At 35.6% G+C, this 16,377-nt stretch overlaps 1 long non-coding RNA gene across 1 annotated transcript in view; it reads right to left on the reverse strand.

The window, feature by feature from the left end:
* LOC134736363 (uncharacterized) overlaps positions 1-15,450 on the reverse strand; it is a 136,338-nt gene extending 120,888 nt beyond the window's left edge. The window contains exon 1 of the long non-coding RNA XR_010120340.1: positions 15,358-15,450. This is a non-coding gene — a long non-coding RNA (uncharacterized lncRNA). The remainder of the gene's footprint in view (positions 1-15,357) is intronic.
* Positions 15,451-16,377: the final 927 nt, after the last annotated feature.

Here is a 16,377-nt window from a genome sequence, read left to right on the forward strand (position 1 = left end):
TGGAAGAAAATATTTGCACACTATGAATGTGACACGATCTAATAGCCTGAATCTACAATGCACTTAAATCAACAAGCAAAAAACAAACAATCCAATTAGAAAATGGGCAAAGGACATAAACAGGTGCTTCTCAAAAGAATACATACAGCTTGCCAACAAACATATGAAAAAATGTTCAACATCCCTAATCATTAGAGAAATGCAAATCAAAACCACAGTGAGATACCACCTCACACCAGTCAGAATGGCTATTATTAAAAAGTCAAGACACAACAGGTGTGTGATACTGCAGAGGAAAGAGAATGCTTATACATTGAGCGTGGGAATGAAAACGAGTTTAGCCACTGTGGAGAGCAATTTGGAAATATCTCACAGAACTTAAAAATAGAATTGTCATTTGAGCCAACAATCCCACTTCTGGGTATGTACCCAAATGAAAATAATTCATTCTATCTTAAAGACATATGCACCTGTATGCTCACTGTAGCACTATTCCCAAGAGCAAAAACATGGAATCAACCTAAATGCCCATCAGCAGTAGGTTGAATAAAGAAGATGTCATACATATACACCATGGAATACTATGTAGCCATATAAAACAACAAAATCATGTCCTTTGCAGAAACATGATGGAGCTGGAGACCATTATCCTAAACAACCTAACACAAGAACCGAAAACCAAGTACTGCATGTTCTCACTTATAAGTAGAAGCTAAACACTGAATGCACTTGATTGTAAAGATGAGAAAAATAGACACTGGGGATCATCATATGGGAGGGAGGAAGGGGAGCATGGACTGAAGAACCACCTGTTGGGTCCTATGCTTATGGCCTGGGTGATAGGATTGTTGGGACCCCAAGGTTCAGCATCACACAATTTACCCACATAACAACCTGCATGTGTACTCTTTAATCTGCAATAAAAGTTGAATTTTTTTAAAAAAAGAAAACAGCATGGGATTTGTGGGAGAGAGAGACGTAAATGTCAAATTAATGATGGCAAAAGTGCCTAACCCTGCCTGATCTTAATTCTTCATTTGTAAACTGGAGATAATATAGTCACCTCTTTATTGCCCTCAATACTTAACCTTGCTGTATTCAAGTATGTATCTATTCTTGAACATTTATGACACATGTCTATGTTTATTGAATTTCTGTCTCCTCCATTAAAATACAATTTCTACCCATGCAGGAATATTATTAGTCTTGGGTATTGTGAGAAGTAGAATAATGGTCCCCCAAAGACGTCCATGTTCTAATCTTCAGAAGCATCGAATATATTATATTATATGGCAAATGAAACAATGTACCAAATTGAATTAAGCTTGCTATCAGCTAACCTTAATTTAGGGACCTGATTGAGATTATCCAGGTCCTTAAATAGAGAGATGGCAGTGTGAGGACTCAGCTGGGTATTGCTGATTTTGAAGATCAAGGAATGGGCCTATAGGCCAGGGAATGTGTGGGTAACTTCTAGGAGCAGAAAAGAGAAAGAAAATCAATTCTCCCTTAGAACCTTCATTAGGAACACAGATCTGCTGACACGTTGGGTTTAACCAGCTGAGACCCATTTCAGACTTCTGACTTCCAGAAATGAACAATAATAAATTTGTGTTGTTTTAAGCCATTAAGTTTGTAGCAATTTTTTAAACCAGCAGTGGAAAACTAATATGAACTGAAACACAGCAAAGACTAAATGTCTGGGCCAGTGTGTGCAGGTATATTTTATACAAGAATAAAAACACAATCACTTAAAATACCAATGCCACAATTTAAGAGGGCACAGAGAGCTACAAGCAAGGGTAAAACACATATACACCATGCACGCACAAAGGCCAAGTAGATATGAAAGAGTTTTAATGCAAAATTATTTAGTTAAATTATATCTAATATTTTATACACTGCATATAGAAAGATACATACTATTCTACAGAAAACATTTGAGTGCTAGGGTTCAGAAATACAAAACTGTATATAACATCTTTTTGAGGAAAAAAGGGGTTAGAAGGCCTTCTTATTGCTATACTCATGTTGTTTTTTTAATTATTACTTGCTGTATTTCTAAACTATTCTGCTGTTTAGTATTATATGAAGGCCTAGACAACATCACTGAGAGAAATTCATTTTCCAAGATGTACAGTAGTTCTGATCAATGCCATCTTTATATCATTATTTTCTCTCCACATCACTGCCATTCTCTTCTCTCTCTTTTCCCTCATGTCATCATCACACTTTAGTATTCAATGAATTTAGGATTGAATAATAAATACTAATCACGAAGACACTCAATAATGTTATTTCATCACACATTTAAGGCTAAGCACTGCAAGATAAAATGGATAGAAAATAATCAAACATAGGCACAAGGTGAGCCCAGAACATCTTTTCATGCCACAAAATAAGAGATTATTCAATGAATGATGGAGATATATTAAAAATATAGTTCAGCTAGTTTGAAGGGGCTCTAACTGGCCAAATCTGGGACAACTGGAACATACAAATAAAAATGTAAATACGGAATTATTGATGGTGCTAAACTCATACATAAATGCTAAAATTAGTGAGTAAAGTTTCATTAAAAAAATACCTATAATCTCACGGTACATCCCTACAAATTAGTTACTAATTACAAAGAAAAAAATAAACAGGCATACCTCGTTTTACTGAATTTCATTTTTAAAATTGTACTTTGTAGATATTGCATTTTTCACAAATTGAAGGTTTATGGCAACTATGTTGGCAAATCTATTGGTACCACTCCCAACAGTATGTACTCACTTTGTGTCTCTATGTACATTTTGGTAATTCTCACAGTATTTCAAAGTTTTTCATTATTATATTTGTTATGGTGATCTGTGATCAGTCATCTTCAAGGTTACTATTGTAATTGTTTTGGGGTGCTAAGAAATGCACCCATATGAGACGGCAGAATTAATCAATAAATGTTGTGGTGTTCTGACTGCTTCACTGACTGTTTCTCTGTCTCTCTCCTATTTTTGGGCCTCCCTATTCCCTGAAATACAACCATATTGAAATTAAGCTAGTTAATAACCCTAAAATGGTATCTAAGTATTCAAGTGTTAAAGTTCAAGGCACACATCTTGCACTTTAAATCAAAAGCTAAAAATAATTCAGCTTAGTGTGGAAGACATGTTGAAAACCACCATTGGCTGAAAGCTAGGCATCTAGATGTCACCAAACAGAAAGCCAAGTGGTGAATGAAAAAACATTCTTCAAGGAAATTAAAAGTGCTATTCCCGTAAACACTCAAATGATAAGAAAGTAAAACAGCCTTATTGCTGATATGAAGAAAGTGTTACTGCTCCGGACAGATCAAACCAGACACAACATTCCCTTAGGCCAAAGCCTATTCCAAAGCAAGGACCTAACTCTTTTCAAGTCTATGAAGGCTGAGAGAGGTGAGAAAGTTGCAGAAGAAAAGTTTGAAGCTATCAGAAATTGATTCATGATGTTTAAGGAAAGAAGCCATCTCTCTAATACAAAAGTACAAGGTCAAGCAGCAAGTGTTGATGAAGAAGCTGCTGCAAGTTGTCCAGAAGATGTAGATAAGACAATTGTTGAAGGTATTACAATAAACAAGATATTTTTCATGCAGATAAAACAGCCTTCTATTCAAAGAGGATGTCATCTAATGATGCATAGCTGGAGAGAAGAAATCAATGCTTGGGTTTGATGCAAAGCTTCAAAGTATAGGCTGACTGTCTTTCTAGGGGCTAATGCAACTGGTGACTAAGTTGAAGCCAATGCTTATTGACCATTTCACAAATCCTAGGGCGCTTAACAATTATGGTATATCTACTCTGCCTGTGTTCTCTAAATGAAACAACAAAGCCAGGATCACAGCACATCTGTTTACATCATGGCTTACTAAATATTTCAACCCATTGTTGAGAACCACTGCTCAGAAAAAAAAAAATTCCTTTCAAAACATTACTGCTTATTGACAACGGACATAGTCACCCAAGAGTTCTGATGGAGATGTACAAGCAGATTACTATTGTATTTATGCCCACTAACATGTCAATTCTGCAGCCCATGGGTCCAGAAGTAATTCTGACTTTCAAGTCTTATTATTTAAGAAATACATTTCATAAGGCTATAGCTGCTATAGATAGTGATTCCTTTATGGATCTAGGAAAAGTAAATTGAAAACATTCTGGAATGCCTTTATCATTCTAGATGCCTTAAATAACATTTGTGATTCATAAAAGGAGTTCAAAATATTAACATTAAGAGTAGTTTGGAAGAAGTTTCTTCCAACCCTTACGGAATATTTTCAAGGGCTCAAAACTTCAGTGGAGGAAATCACTGCAGGTGATTATAACAAGAGAAGTAGAACTGGAAGCAATAGCAAAAGAAGTAGAATTAGAAGTAAAGCCTGAAGATGCTATTGAATTGCTACAATTTCATGACAGATATTGAAAGGATGAGGTGTTACTACTTATAAATATGCAAAGAAAGTGTTCTCTTGCATTAGAATCTGTTTCTGGTGAATATGCTATAAACATGGTTGAAATGACAACGAATATCTTAGAATATTATATAAACCTGCTTAATTAAACAGTGGCAGTGGTTAAGATACTGACTCCTATTTTGAAAGAGGTTCTACTGTGGGTAAAATGCTATCAAACAGCATAACATGCCACAGAGAAATGTTTTGTGAAAGGAAGAGTCAATTGAAGTTGTAAACTTCAATGTTGTCTTACTTTAAGAAATTGCCACAGCCACCCAGTCTTCAATAACCACCATTCTGACCAGTCAGCCAGCATCAACATCAAGGCAAGAAACTCCACCACCAAAAAAACTATGACCTGCTGAAGGCTCAGATGATTATTAGTATTCTTTATCAATACAGAATTTTTAATTTAAATATTTACATAGTTTTTTAGGCATAGTGCTATTGCACACTAAGATAGTGTAATGATAACATTTATATACACTGGAAAGCAAAACATTTGTGTGACTCATTTTGTTGCATTATTCACCTTATCGTGGTGATCTGCAATTGAGCCCGAGATATGTCTGGGGTGTCTATAATATTATGGTGGAGAAATCTAGCAAAACCACCCTAAACAATAAACTAAATGTGTTATCACTAAATTTGGGGAAAAAATATCATGTGCCTCCAGATAAGCTGCACTGAGAAGGAAATAACATCATTTCTGAGGTATTTCTGCCCCAAATATATAAAACCTGAATAATATCATGGAGATATATTAGATAAACCCAACTGAAAGAAATGCTATAGAAAAACTGGCCTGTATTCTTTCAAAATATTAGACCAAAGAAATTTTTCAAATGAAAGGAATCTAAGAAGAGATGACAAAAAAATGCAACGTCATTCTGAATTGAGCCCTGAATCAAGGAACAAGAAGCATAAAGGGTATTATTAAGCAATTGACAAAATTTGAATAGGATTGGGGATTAATTAATATCAAATAAATATTAAATGTCCTGATTTACATAATTGCGTTGTGAGTGAATAAAAGATTATCTTTATTCTTAGGCAATACATACCAAAATGGTTACAGACAATGGGTTATAGATACATATGCATTTGCACCTTAGTCTCAAATGGGATGAAATTTAAAAATAGGCGAATGTAGGTGATATACAACGGTTCCTTATTTTATTCTTGCAACTTTTTTGTTTATTTAAAATTACATCAAAATGTTAAGTTATAAGTAATAGCGATTAGTTCAGGTTTTATGCCTTCCAGAGAAGCTGACAATGCCAGGTATTGATGAAGACATAGAAACACTGGAGGCAGTACTTAAATTGCTACAACTGCATTGAAGAAAAAGTGGTATTATGTCTAGTAACTTGATGATCTTTATACCGGTGGTAGGCTGAATGCTACCCCATTAATGATTTCTGTGCTTCAATCTGTTGAACATGTGAATGTGTTACTTTAAATGGCAGAAGAGTCTTTGAAACATGATTAAGTTAAAGACCTTGAGCTGGAGAGATAATCCTGAATTATGTAAACGGATCCAATGTCACGTAAGAGTCTCTTCAAAGGGTGGTAGGAGAGTCACAGTCAAAGAAGGAGATGTGATAACATAAGTAAATGGTCAGTATCAGAGAGACTTGAAGATCCTACACTACTGGCTTTGAAGATGGAGAAGTGGGCCAGGAACCAAGGAGCACAGGCAGCCTCCAGAAACTGGACAACGTAAGCAAAGAGATCCTCCCCTCGAGCCTCTGGAGAAAACGTGGCCCCGCAGTCCCCTTGATTTTGGCCCAGTGAAACCCACTTCAGACCCTGGCCTGCAGAACTCTAAGATAACAAATTTGCATTATTCAAAGCTACTAACTTTGTGGTAATTTGTTACAACAGCAATAGGAAACTAATGTAACAGCTTATGGCCAGTATTTCTATTTCTAGGTATAGGGTTTACAGAAACTCTCATTTATGGGGCCAAAACATTTAGACATAGTTTGTAATAGAAATATTGGCACCATTGAATGTCCACCAATGGGGAAATAGATAGTCTAGTCATCTGATGAAACACCAAATAACTGAATCAGGAAATATGTCAACATAGATAAATCACAAAAATACAATGTTGAGTGAAACAAAATAAAGATTTGCTCTTTGAAATGTAGGTTCAAAAGGATATCATGTATGTAAATTCTTAAAACATTAAAAACATTATTCTCATTAAGGATGCTTGTATATACAAAAATGTATTTTTATAACATGAAATCATATATGGACAGCATGCACATCCAGTGAAGTGTCACATCTGAAAGAAGGGTAGTGAAATTGAGGAAAAAATATCCAGGAGATTCAACCAAATAAATGTAACAATTAGTAAGTCTTGCTTAATGAATATATCCAGTGAGGAGAGAGAAGTCAGTTAGACTTTGGTATTTTTAACTCAAAAAAGTGAATATTTGTTGATAACTAAGCAAGAGTGGGAATAAAGCAGAGCATGTTTGGGGGGAGAAAATAATTTTGTTTATTTCAGCCTCTAAAGTTTGAGCATTTTCTCTAAGATATTTACGAAGGGTGATATAGGGCTGTATAAAAGTTGCTGGAACTTTCTTGAACAAAAGCATGGACTCCAGAAAATATGTGGAGTGTCAGAAAAGAAGACAATAGAGTGTTTGCTGCTATTGTTGTTGTTTGGCTATAGCACAGCTTACATGCAAGGGAGGGGGATCAAAATGCTCTCAGAATGTAATTTGGGTATCAAATATTTTAAGGGTCTTAAACTCTAAGCCTGAGACCTATGATTCTGGAACCAGGAATTTTTCACTATCACACAAATCTTAGGCTATTATGTTAATTTGCACCATAAGACATTTCTAAATGTTCAACTTGCTGAGAAAATGGTTAAAATTGCTTTCAGGTACAATTTTTTACTTAAATTTTTTTTATTCTTTTTTCTTTTTTGCCTTAGAACACTATAGAAAAATGTGTTCATAAACTTCAAGACCTTTTAAGATATCAAAGAGATTTTTAAAGTCAATGAATAATAATGAAAATGACCTAAGAGGCTTTCTGCTCTATCTTTCTGCCAGTATATTCTTGTTCATATTAATATACTTTGCTGCATGTTATCTACTTTGGCTTAAAAATCCACTAGGGATAAAACTATTGAAGCAATTTGCAGTTTCTTCCCTTGTGAAGTCATCACTGTGGGTCAGATCAATTTCTGTTATTTTCATAGTAAATTCTGCTTTCTCTTAAATTTAGCCTATATAGATCTTGGCTTAGCTCCTAAAAGAGAAAGTGATTTCTTCCTCTCCTTAAGGCATATTTATTTCATCTTTCTGTATACTTTCTAGATAGTTCATTATCAAATTATATGATACTATACAAACCCAGCAATGTAAATATTTCTTTATAAATTAGTCTTCTTGTGACTCCCTCCCACCATATCTATTATGTTGCACAAGAAGAGCCTAGGATATCACCAAGATGTTGCCTTCTATGTTTCTTCTCATTTATTGGTATTTGGTTCAAAAAATATTGCTGGCCACCTACTTATATAGTATAAAAATAACAGCTACTTAAGAAAGAATTTAAACATTTTTTTAACTGACAAACAAAAATTATGGTGATATTGGTTTGAATCTGTGTTCCTACCCAAATCTCACATCAAATTGTAACCTCCAGTGTTGGAAATGGAGCCCAGCGGGAGGTGATTAGATCACGAGGATGTTTCCCATGATTGGTTTATCACCATCCTCTTGGTATTTTCCTCATGGTAGTGAGTGAATTCTCACAAAATTAGGTTGTTTAAAAGTGCGTAGCACCTCCTCCAACCTCTCTCTTGCTCCTGCTCCTGCCAGGTAAGATACCTGTTTCTCCTTTGCCTTCTGCTATAATTGGAAGCTTCCTGGGACCTCCCCAGGAGCAGAAGCTTCTATGTTTCCTGTATAGCCTGCAAAACCATGAGCCAATTAAACCTCTTTTCTTATTACCCAACCTAAAGTATTTATTTATAGCATTGGGAGAATGGACTAATATGTATGGCTTTTTCAATTTTCATTTTAAAAGTATGTTTAGGATTTGTGTGTGTGTGTTTGTGTGTGTGTGAATGTGGAAGAATCATCTTTGTAGGTTAGGACTCTAGTTGCCTGGGAAAAACAATGTTGGCCAGAGGCAGTTATTGTACATACTGTGTTTAAGTCACCAGTATTTTTATTTACAAAGAAAATCCTACTTAATTTGGGGTGTATTTAGGGTTTACTAGTCCTTTGCACAAATGAATTTAAAAGCAAAATGGGATTCTTATAGGAAAAAAGAGGAATGTGAAGGAGAAGGTCAAACTAGATAAGAAACAGAAGTATTTGTGATCATCTTTAGAGCATTGTTTCTCTGAGACTTGAATACTTGATTCCAACTAATTTTCCATTGTCACAACAATGCACTATTTATGAGCTGAATCCCAATTTATCTATCCTTGCTCATGCCTCTGGCATGTTTTTATCTCTGATGTATAGTATCTTTCAATATATTATCATTCCATGAATGTCTTTGTTATTTTCCCTTCCAGGTCATTTCTAATGGAATGCTACCCATGTTAAATACAACCCTGTTTGTCTTCTAAAAGAATCTTGGTGTTGTTTCCCCAAGTGAAACTACAAAGAATAAAAACTAGCCCAGTTTCTTTTAAATTAAAATGTCCTGATCCATATACTGAGAAATATAAAAGAATCCAAATTAAAAATATGTGAATTATCCTTTCCCTCCATTAATGTGCCAATTCCATCATCAGAAGCAATTATATAGGTTTCGTTTACGTGTTCCTTATTAACCTATGTATGTCTCATTCATGCCTAATTATGCAGTGGATATTTGGAGGATTTCTTCGGTGATTTTTTCTAATATTTAACTGATTATTACAAGTAAAAATTTAGCAGATGTTAACATTTCAATTCTAAGTAATTTAGGTCAACATTAGTTGTAAATATTAATACACAAATACCTCAAACATGTTACAGGTCCAGTTCAAGACCACCACAATAAAATGAATATCACAATAAAGTGAGTCACAGAAATTTTTTGGTTTCGCAGTGGATATAAAAGTTATGTTTAAACTACACTGTACACTATTAACTATGTAAAAGCATTATGTCTAATAAATATACCTATCTTAATTAAAAATACTTTATTGCTGAAAAATGCTGATGATCGTCTGAGCCTTCCGTGAGTCATGATATTTTTGCTGGTAGAGAATCTTGCCTTGATGTTGATGGCTGGCTTCTGACTGATCAGAGTGGTGCTTGCTGGAAGCTGAAGTGGCTATGGCAATTTCTTAAAATAAGACTAACAAATTTTGCTACATGGAATGACTCTCCCTTTCACAAAAGATTTTTCTGTGGCATATGATGCTGTTTGATAGCATTTTACTCCGAGTAGAACTTTTTTCAAAATTGAAGTCAATCTTCTCATATCCTGCTGCTGCTTTGTCAACTAGGTTTATATCATAATCTAAGTCTTTCATTGTCATTTCAACAATGTTCACAGCATTTCACCGGGAGTAGATTTCATCTAAAGAAATCACTTTCTTTGTTGATCCACAGAAGCAACTCCTCATCTGTTCAAGTTTTATTATGAGATTGTAGCAATTCACTCACATCTTTAGGCTCTATTTCTAATTCTAGTTCTGTTCTATTGCTACTTCCACCATATTTGCAATGACTTCCTCCCCTGAAGTTTTGAACCCCTGAAAGTCATCCATTAGGGTTGGAAACAACTTCTTCCACATACCTCTTAATGTTGATAACTAAACATCCTTCATGGATCACAAATTTTCTTTACGTCATCTAGAATAATAAATCCTTTCTAAAAAGTTTTCAATTTACTTTTTCTAGATTCACAAAGGAATAACTGTCTAGGGTAGCTATAGCCTTATTAAATGTATTTTTTAAAAAACAGTACTTGAAAGTCAAAATTACTTCTGGATCCATGGGCTGCAGAATGGGCGTGTATTAGTAGGCATGCTAACAGCAGTAATCTCCTCGTACATCTCCATCAGAACTCTTGGGTGAACAAGTGCATTGACAATGAGCAGTAATGTTTTGAAAGAAATTCTTTATTCTGAGCAGTGAGTCTCAATGGTTGATAAAAAATATTTAGTAAACCATTATGTAAACAGATACACTATGACCCTGGCTTTGTTTCATTTAGAGAATACAGGCAAACTAGGCTTGGCATAACTGTTAAGATCTCTAGGATTTTGGAATGTTCGATAAGCATTGAACTTCAACTTAAAGTTACAAGTTGCATTAGCCCCCAGGAAGAGAGTCATTCTATACTTTGCAGTTTTGCATCAAACCCAGGTATCAATTTCTCCTCTTTAGCTATGCAAGTCCTAGATGGCATATGCTTTGAGTAGAAGGCTGTTTCATCTACATTGAACATATCTTGTATAGTGTAGTCAGCTTCATCAATTGCCTAGCTAGGTCCTCTCAATAATTTGCTGCAGATTCTACACCAGTATTTGCTGCATCACCTTGCACTTTTATGTTATAGAGATGGCTTATTTTCTTAAAACTCATGAACAAATTTCTTCTAGCTTCCAACTTTTCTTCTATGGCTTTCTCACTTCTCTCAGTCTTCATAGAATTGAAAGGAGTTTTTTGTTGTTGTTGTTGTTGTTTGTTTTGTTTTGTTTTTAAAGAATTGAAAAGAGTTAAAAATCCTCGCTCTGGATCAGGCTTTGGCTTAAGGGAATGTTGTGGTTAGTTTGATCTTCTGTCCTGATAAGTACAACTTTCTTCATATCGGTAATAAGGATGTTTTGCTTTCTTATTATTTGTGTGTTTACTGGAGTAGCACTTTTAATTTTCTTCAGAATGGTTTCTGTTCATTCCCAAATTCACTAGCTGTTTGGTGACATCTAGACACCTAGCTTTTGGCATACATTGGTTTTCAACATGGCCTTCCTCACTAAGCTAAATCATTTCTAGCTTTTGATTTAAAGTGCAAGACATGTGACTCTTCCTTTCACCTGAACACTTATATGCCATTGGAGGGTTATTAACTGGTTTAATTTCAATATGATTGTATCTTAGGAAATAGGGAGGTCCAAAGAGGATGAGAGGGATGAGGGAACAGTCAACCAGCAGAGCAGTCAAAACACACTCTATCTTTATGGATTAAATTTGCTGTCTCATATGGATGCATTTCTTAGTACCCTGAAACAATTACAATAGTAATCTCAAACATCACTGATCACACAGATCATCATAACAGATATAACAATTAAAATGATTGAAACAATATGTTGAGAATTACCAACATGTGACACAGAAACATGAAATGAGCCCACGCTATTGAAAAAAATGGCACCAAAGACTTACTTGATGCATTTTATCCACAAACCTCAATTTGTAAAAAAGCATATCTGTAAAACACAGTAAAGTGAATTGCAATCAAATCAGGTATGCCAGTATATATTAGTGGAAATGTAACAGCCAATGTAATTTATTTCATTTTGAAGTATTTTTTCAAATAGTTGACAAAAACCATGCTACACTATTGATATAGTTTTGTTGTGTCCCCACCCAAATCTCACCTTGAATTGTAATAATCCCCACTTGTCAAGGGCGGGGCCAGGTGCAGATAATTGAACTATGGGAGGGTTCCCCAATACTGTTCTCATAGTAGTGAATAAATTTCTTGAGATCTGGTGGTTTTATAAATGAGAGTTCCCCTGCACAATCTCTCTTGCCCGCCACCATGTAAGACATGCTTTGTTTCTCCTTTGCCTTCCACCATGCTTTTGAGGCCTCCCCAGCCACATGGAACTGTGAGTCCATTAAAACTCTTTCTTTTATAAATTACCCAGTCTCTAGTGTGTCTTTATTAGCAGCGTGAGAACAGACTAACACAACTATTATACCAGTCTCTCACTTTTTGTCAGCATCACTCTCTGAACTACATGGACATAAGAAACTTTGCTCTGTGATACAAATTACGGTAAAGTGGTGTTAGAGTAGCTATCAATTTTCACTTACATTCATATTTCTATAGATGCACATAATAGATTTACAGTAAACTTTATTTTCTTTTTTATCTCTCTTTGTATGGGATTTAATAAAATGTAAGTTTTGTAAATCTTCTGCTTATGTGTTCATTTCATATGCTGATTATGGGAGACCAGTATAAAAAATCTCCACATAGCATTTAAGATCCTTGATAATATAAAATATCAATATAGCAATCCTGAGAACAACCATACAGATAATAAACAGTTTATGACTTTTATATTTGTACATAAGACAAGCCAAACTTTGCAGGTATGTAGGTTGCATGTTTTTAGTAAGAAAGCTGAACATGAATTATGAGTACATACTTTGCTGAGAATTAGCACATGCTTATTTTTTTCGTGTGCGTTCCCACAAAAACAATAGAAGAACACCTGTCCACGACTGTCTAGATTAAAGAAAGAAATGTTAGGAGTCCTTAACTTCTTCCCTAAGAGAAATATTTAAAGAAATTAGAATATTTTTCTCCCCTTAGAACAATCATAAAGTTCTTCCTACAGTAGATTCATTGTAGATTATGAAAATCAAGATGAATCTGCCCACAAACCTAAGCCTGTTCTGCCTCACCTCCAGGACTCAAGACTGTTCAAATCATTAAATAATTTCACATTTGACAGCAGGCATAGACAGTGTGGAAAGAGTCAAATAATATTAGCTATTAAGATTTATAAATATTAAATAAATACAGACCTACAGAGAACTTAAGGACCTTTTTCCCTGTGAGGAGGAGAAATACTACAACATTTAAACATATTATTTATGTAACTTTGGTAAATATTATTTAATTTGTTATATACAATATATACAATTTTGAAGTTATATAATGCATATCCTAAATCAATGAACAGATATATATTATCTACTGTGTAAAGAACTGTGTGATAGGCATTATGGGATAGTCCATGTGGTAGACAGAATTCTAAGACAGTTCTCAAGATTCCTGCCCCCCTGGTGTATATATATATATATATATATATCTCATATCATCCTTTTCCCTGAATGTGAGCAGAAGACATGGATATGATGCGATATCACTTCAGGGATTTTTCAGCTATAATGGTGTTAAAAATAAGTTAAATTTGATTTAATCAAAGTCAATTTACCGGGTCAACAGGAAAGGAGAAATTAACAGAAGGAAATGGAAAGGAGATGGCAATGTTTCTACTGGCATAGAAATAGCACAAGCTATTCCAAGCCTAGGAAATTCAAATGGAGCTAAAACGGCAGCTCATGGAGAAGAAAATACAGTGGTCCTCACTGGGCCTTCATGGGCTCTGGGAACACCGGCAGCAGGTTTAGTTTAGGAATTTTCTTAGAGTGACTCTAGAGGTAGGACAAAAGTCTGTGCACATTGATTTTGATGAAACAGCTCATTTGGTCCTTCCTTGCCCCCCTTGATATCTTCGTCAGGCGCTTCCACAACCAACAGCCTAAATATATTTATATTACTACTTGGCTCTGTCCCTAACACATTCTTGCTTTATTTTCTCTCTGTACCTTTGCAAACACTGTTTAGCTCATTTTTACTCTTTCCCAGTCAGTCTGAATTAACCTCTTTGCCTGTATTTATAAGAAGCTTCCAGGCCGGGCGCGGTGGCTCACGCCTGTAATCCCAGCACTTTGGGAGGCCGAGGCGGGCGGATCACGAGGTCAGGAGATCGAAACCATCCTGGCTAACCTGGGGAAACCCCGTCTCTACTAAAAATACAAAAAAATTAGCCAGGCATGGTAGCGGGCGCCTGTAGTCCCAGCTGCTTGGGAGGCTGAGGCAGGAGAATGGCGTGAACCTGGGAGGTGGAGCTTGCAGCGAGCTGAGATCGCGCCACTGCACTCCAGCCTGGGCGAGAGCGAGACTCCGCCTCAAAAAAAAAAAAAAAAAAAACTTCCTTCAGACACAGCGAATCTCTTTGTCATAGCACTAAGCCAGTTTTGTGATTATCTATTGCCTTATCTGTCTCCCTCACTCTACTATGGACTCACTGAATTTATGTAACAGGTCTTTAATCTCTGTACTTTTAGTTTACCAGACATTGTCTGACACATATTAAGTGAATATTACTTTTTTTTTTTTTTTTTTGAGACGGAGTCTCGCCCTGTCGCTCAGGCTGGAGTGCAATGGCACAATCTCGGCTCACTGAAACTTCCACCTCCCAGGTTCAAGCGATTCTGCCTCAGCCTCCCGAGTACCTGGGATTACAGGCTCCCACGACCACGCCCGGCTAACTTTTTGTATCTTTAGTAGAGACGGGGTTTCACCATGTTGGCCAGGCTGGTCTCGAACTCCTGAACTCGTGATCCACCCTCCTCGGCCTCTCAAAGTGCTGGGATGACAGGCGTAAGCCACTGTGCCTGGCCTAAGTGAATACTGCTTTTATGAGTGAATTGATATAAAACACATGCTTCACAGTCCGAGTAACCACAGACATCAGTTTTTAAAAACAATTTGAATGGTTACACAGTCTTCATTCTGTCAGCTTCACTTCCTTAGGGTTTTATGAAGATCATTAAAATAGCTGGTGGTGCAATTCAACAGACGTCATGGGAAAAAGAAAGTCAGAACCACACAGAAGTGCCACAATTGGAAGCAGGGTCAATATGGTGTGACAAGACCAAATGAGGATAAAGGAAATCACAGTAAAGGCTATATAGTAAGAGATTTGGCAAAAATTGTACATACGGATTTTTTTGGTCTAATTTTGCTATTTCTCTAGTATACAAATGTCAAGCATAAAGCACTATGAATGGTGCATGGAAACATCAGCAAATCTTCATGTTTAAATATAATCCTGCTGCTAGAACAGACTTTATTTTGATATATGACAATACCTTCTGATCTTTTTTCCCTTGTTCTTCATTATGGAGTACATTTCCAGGATAATAGGATGTCTCTATTTTAGTAGCACATCTGTTCCTGTTCCATTGTCTTCACTTGAAATCATAATTTCCTCTTTGGGAATGTACAATTGGTGGCAAGTAGAGATGATTATGATGTAATAAACAGAAATGATGACTTCAGGTGGGTAATAATAGTTAAGAAACCAAAGATTTTGCTTCCAAGTAAATTCTCCTGCTGATTAAAATGAGAAAAAAGGAAACCAAAGTATGTAATGCCTGAGCAGAACGGCCTTAGAATTGAATGACTACGCAATCAGATCTTCTCTCATTTGAGGTTGTCTATTTCTTATGGTTTGTGTCACAGCTGTTGTGACTAAATACATTTATTATTTTCATATATATATACATAAATTTTAAATCACCTCCAGGTTATTGTTGCCTTGTGTGAAGAGTAGAAACTTTCTTTTGAATGGACTTGGATTGGCTTTTGGCTGAAACACTTTGTTTTGTGACTTTAGGAATATTACTTAGTTATTTTGAGCTTCAACGCCTTCCTCAGTAAAACTTCAAAAAAAATATAATCTTCTTTGTTCTTAAATTTTAGATAATACTTTAAAAATACTTACCAGAGTGTCTGACCCATGAAAGTGTTCAATATATGGCAGTTGTGATAGTTATCCTTCGGTGAAAAATCATCCCAATCGTCATATGTTAGCTGTCTTTAGTATTTAGCATAAAGTAACATCTTTTCCAGTGTTGGTTTCAGACCCCATAGCTCTGATTCCACATTTTCCCTTTCAGCTCTGGTAATCTCACTTCCATTCTCCTACCCGCTTATACTCATCTGATGAAAGATTGGCCTCTGCCCAGCTGAATTTCCACAAAACAGCATTTTAAACGCTTAAAAAACTGATAGGTCCTTCTTAAATAAAAAAGAATTCCTATGGAGCCCTAGTTTGACTTCAATTATGTTTATTATTATGCTTCTTCTTCTTTTTTCTTTTTGATTTT

This window comes from Symphalangus syndactylus, chromosome 1 (genome assembly GCF_028878055.3).
Source record: "Symphalangus syndactylus isolate Jambi chromosome 1, NHGRI_mSymSyn1-v2.1_pri, whole genome shotgun sequence".
Classification (NCBI taxonomy): Eukaryota; Metazoa; Chordata; class Mammalia; order Primates; family Hylobatidae; genus Symphalangus; species Symphalangus syndactylus.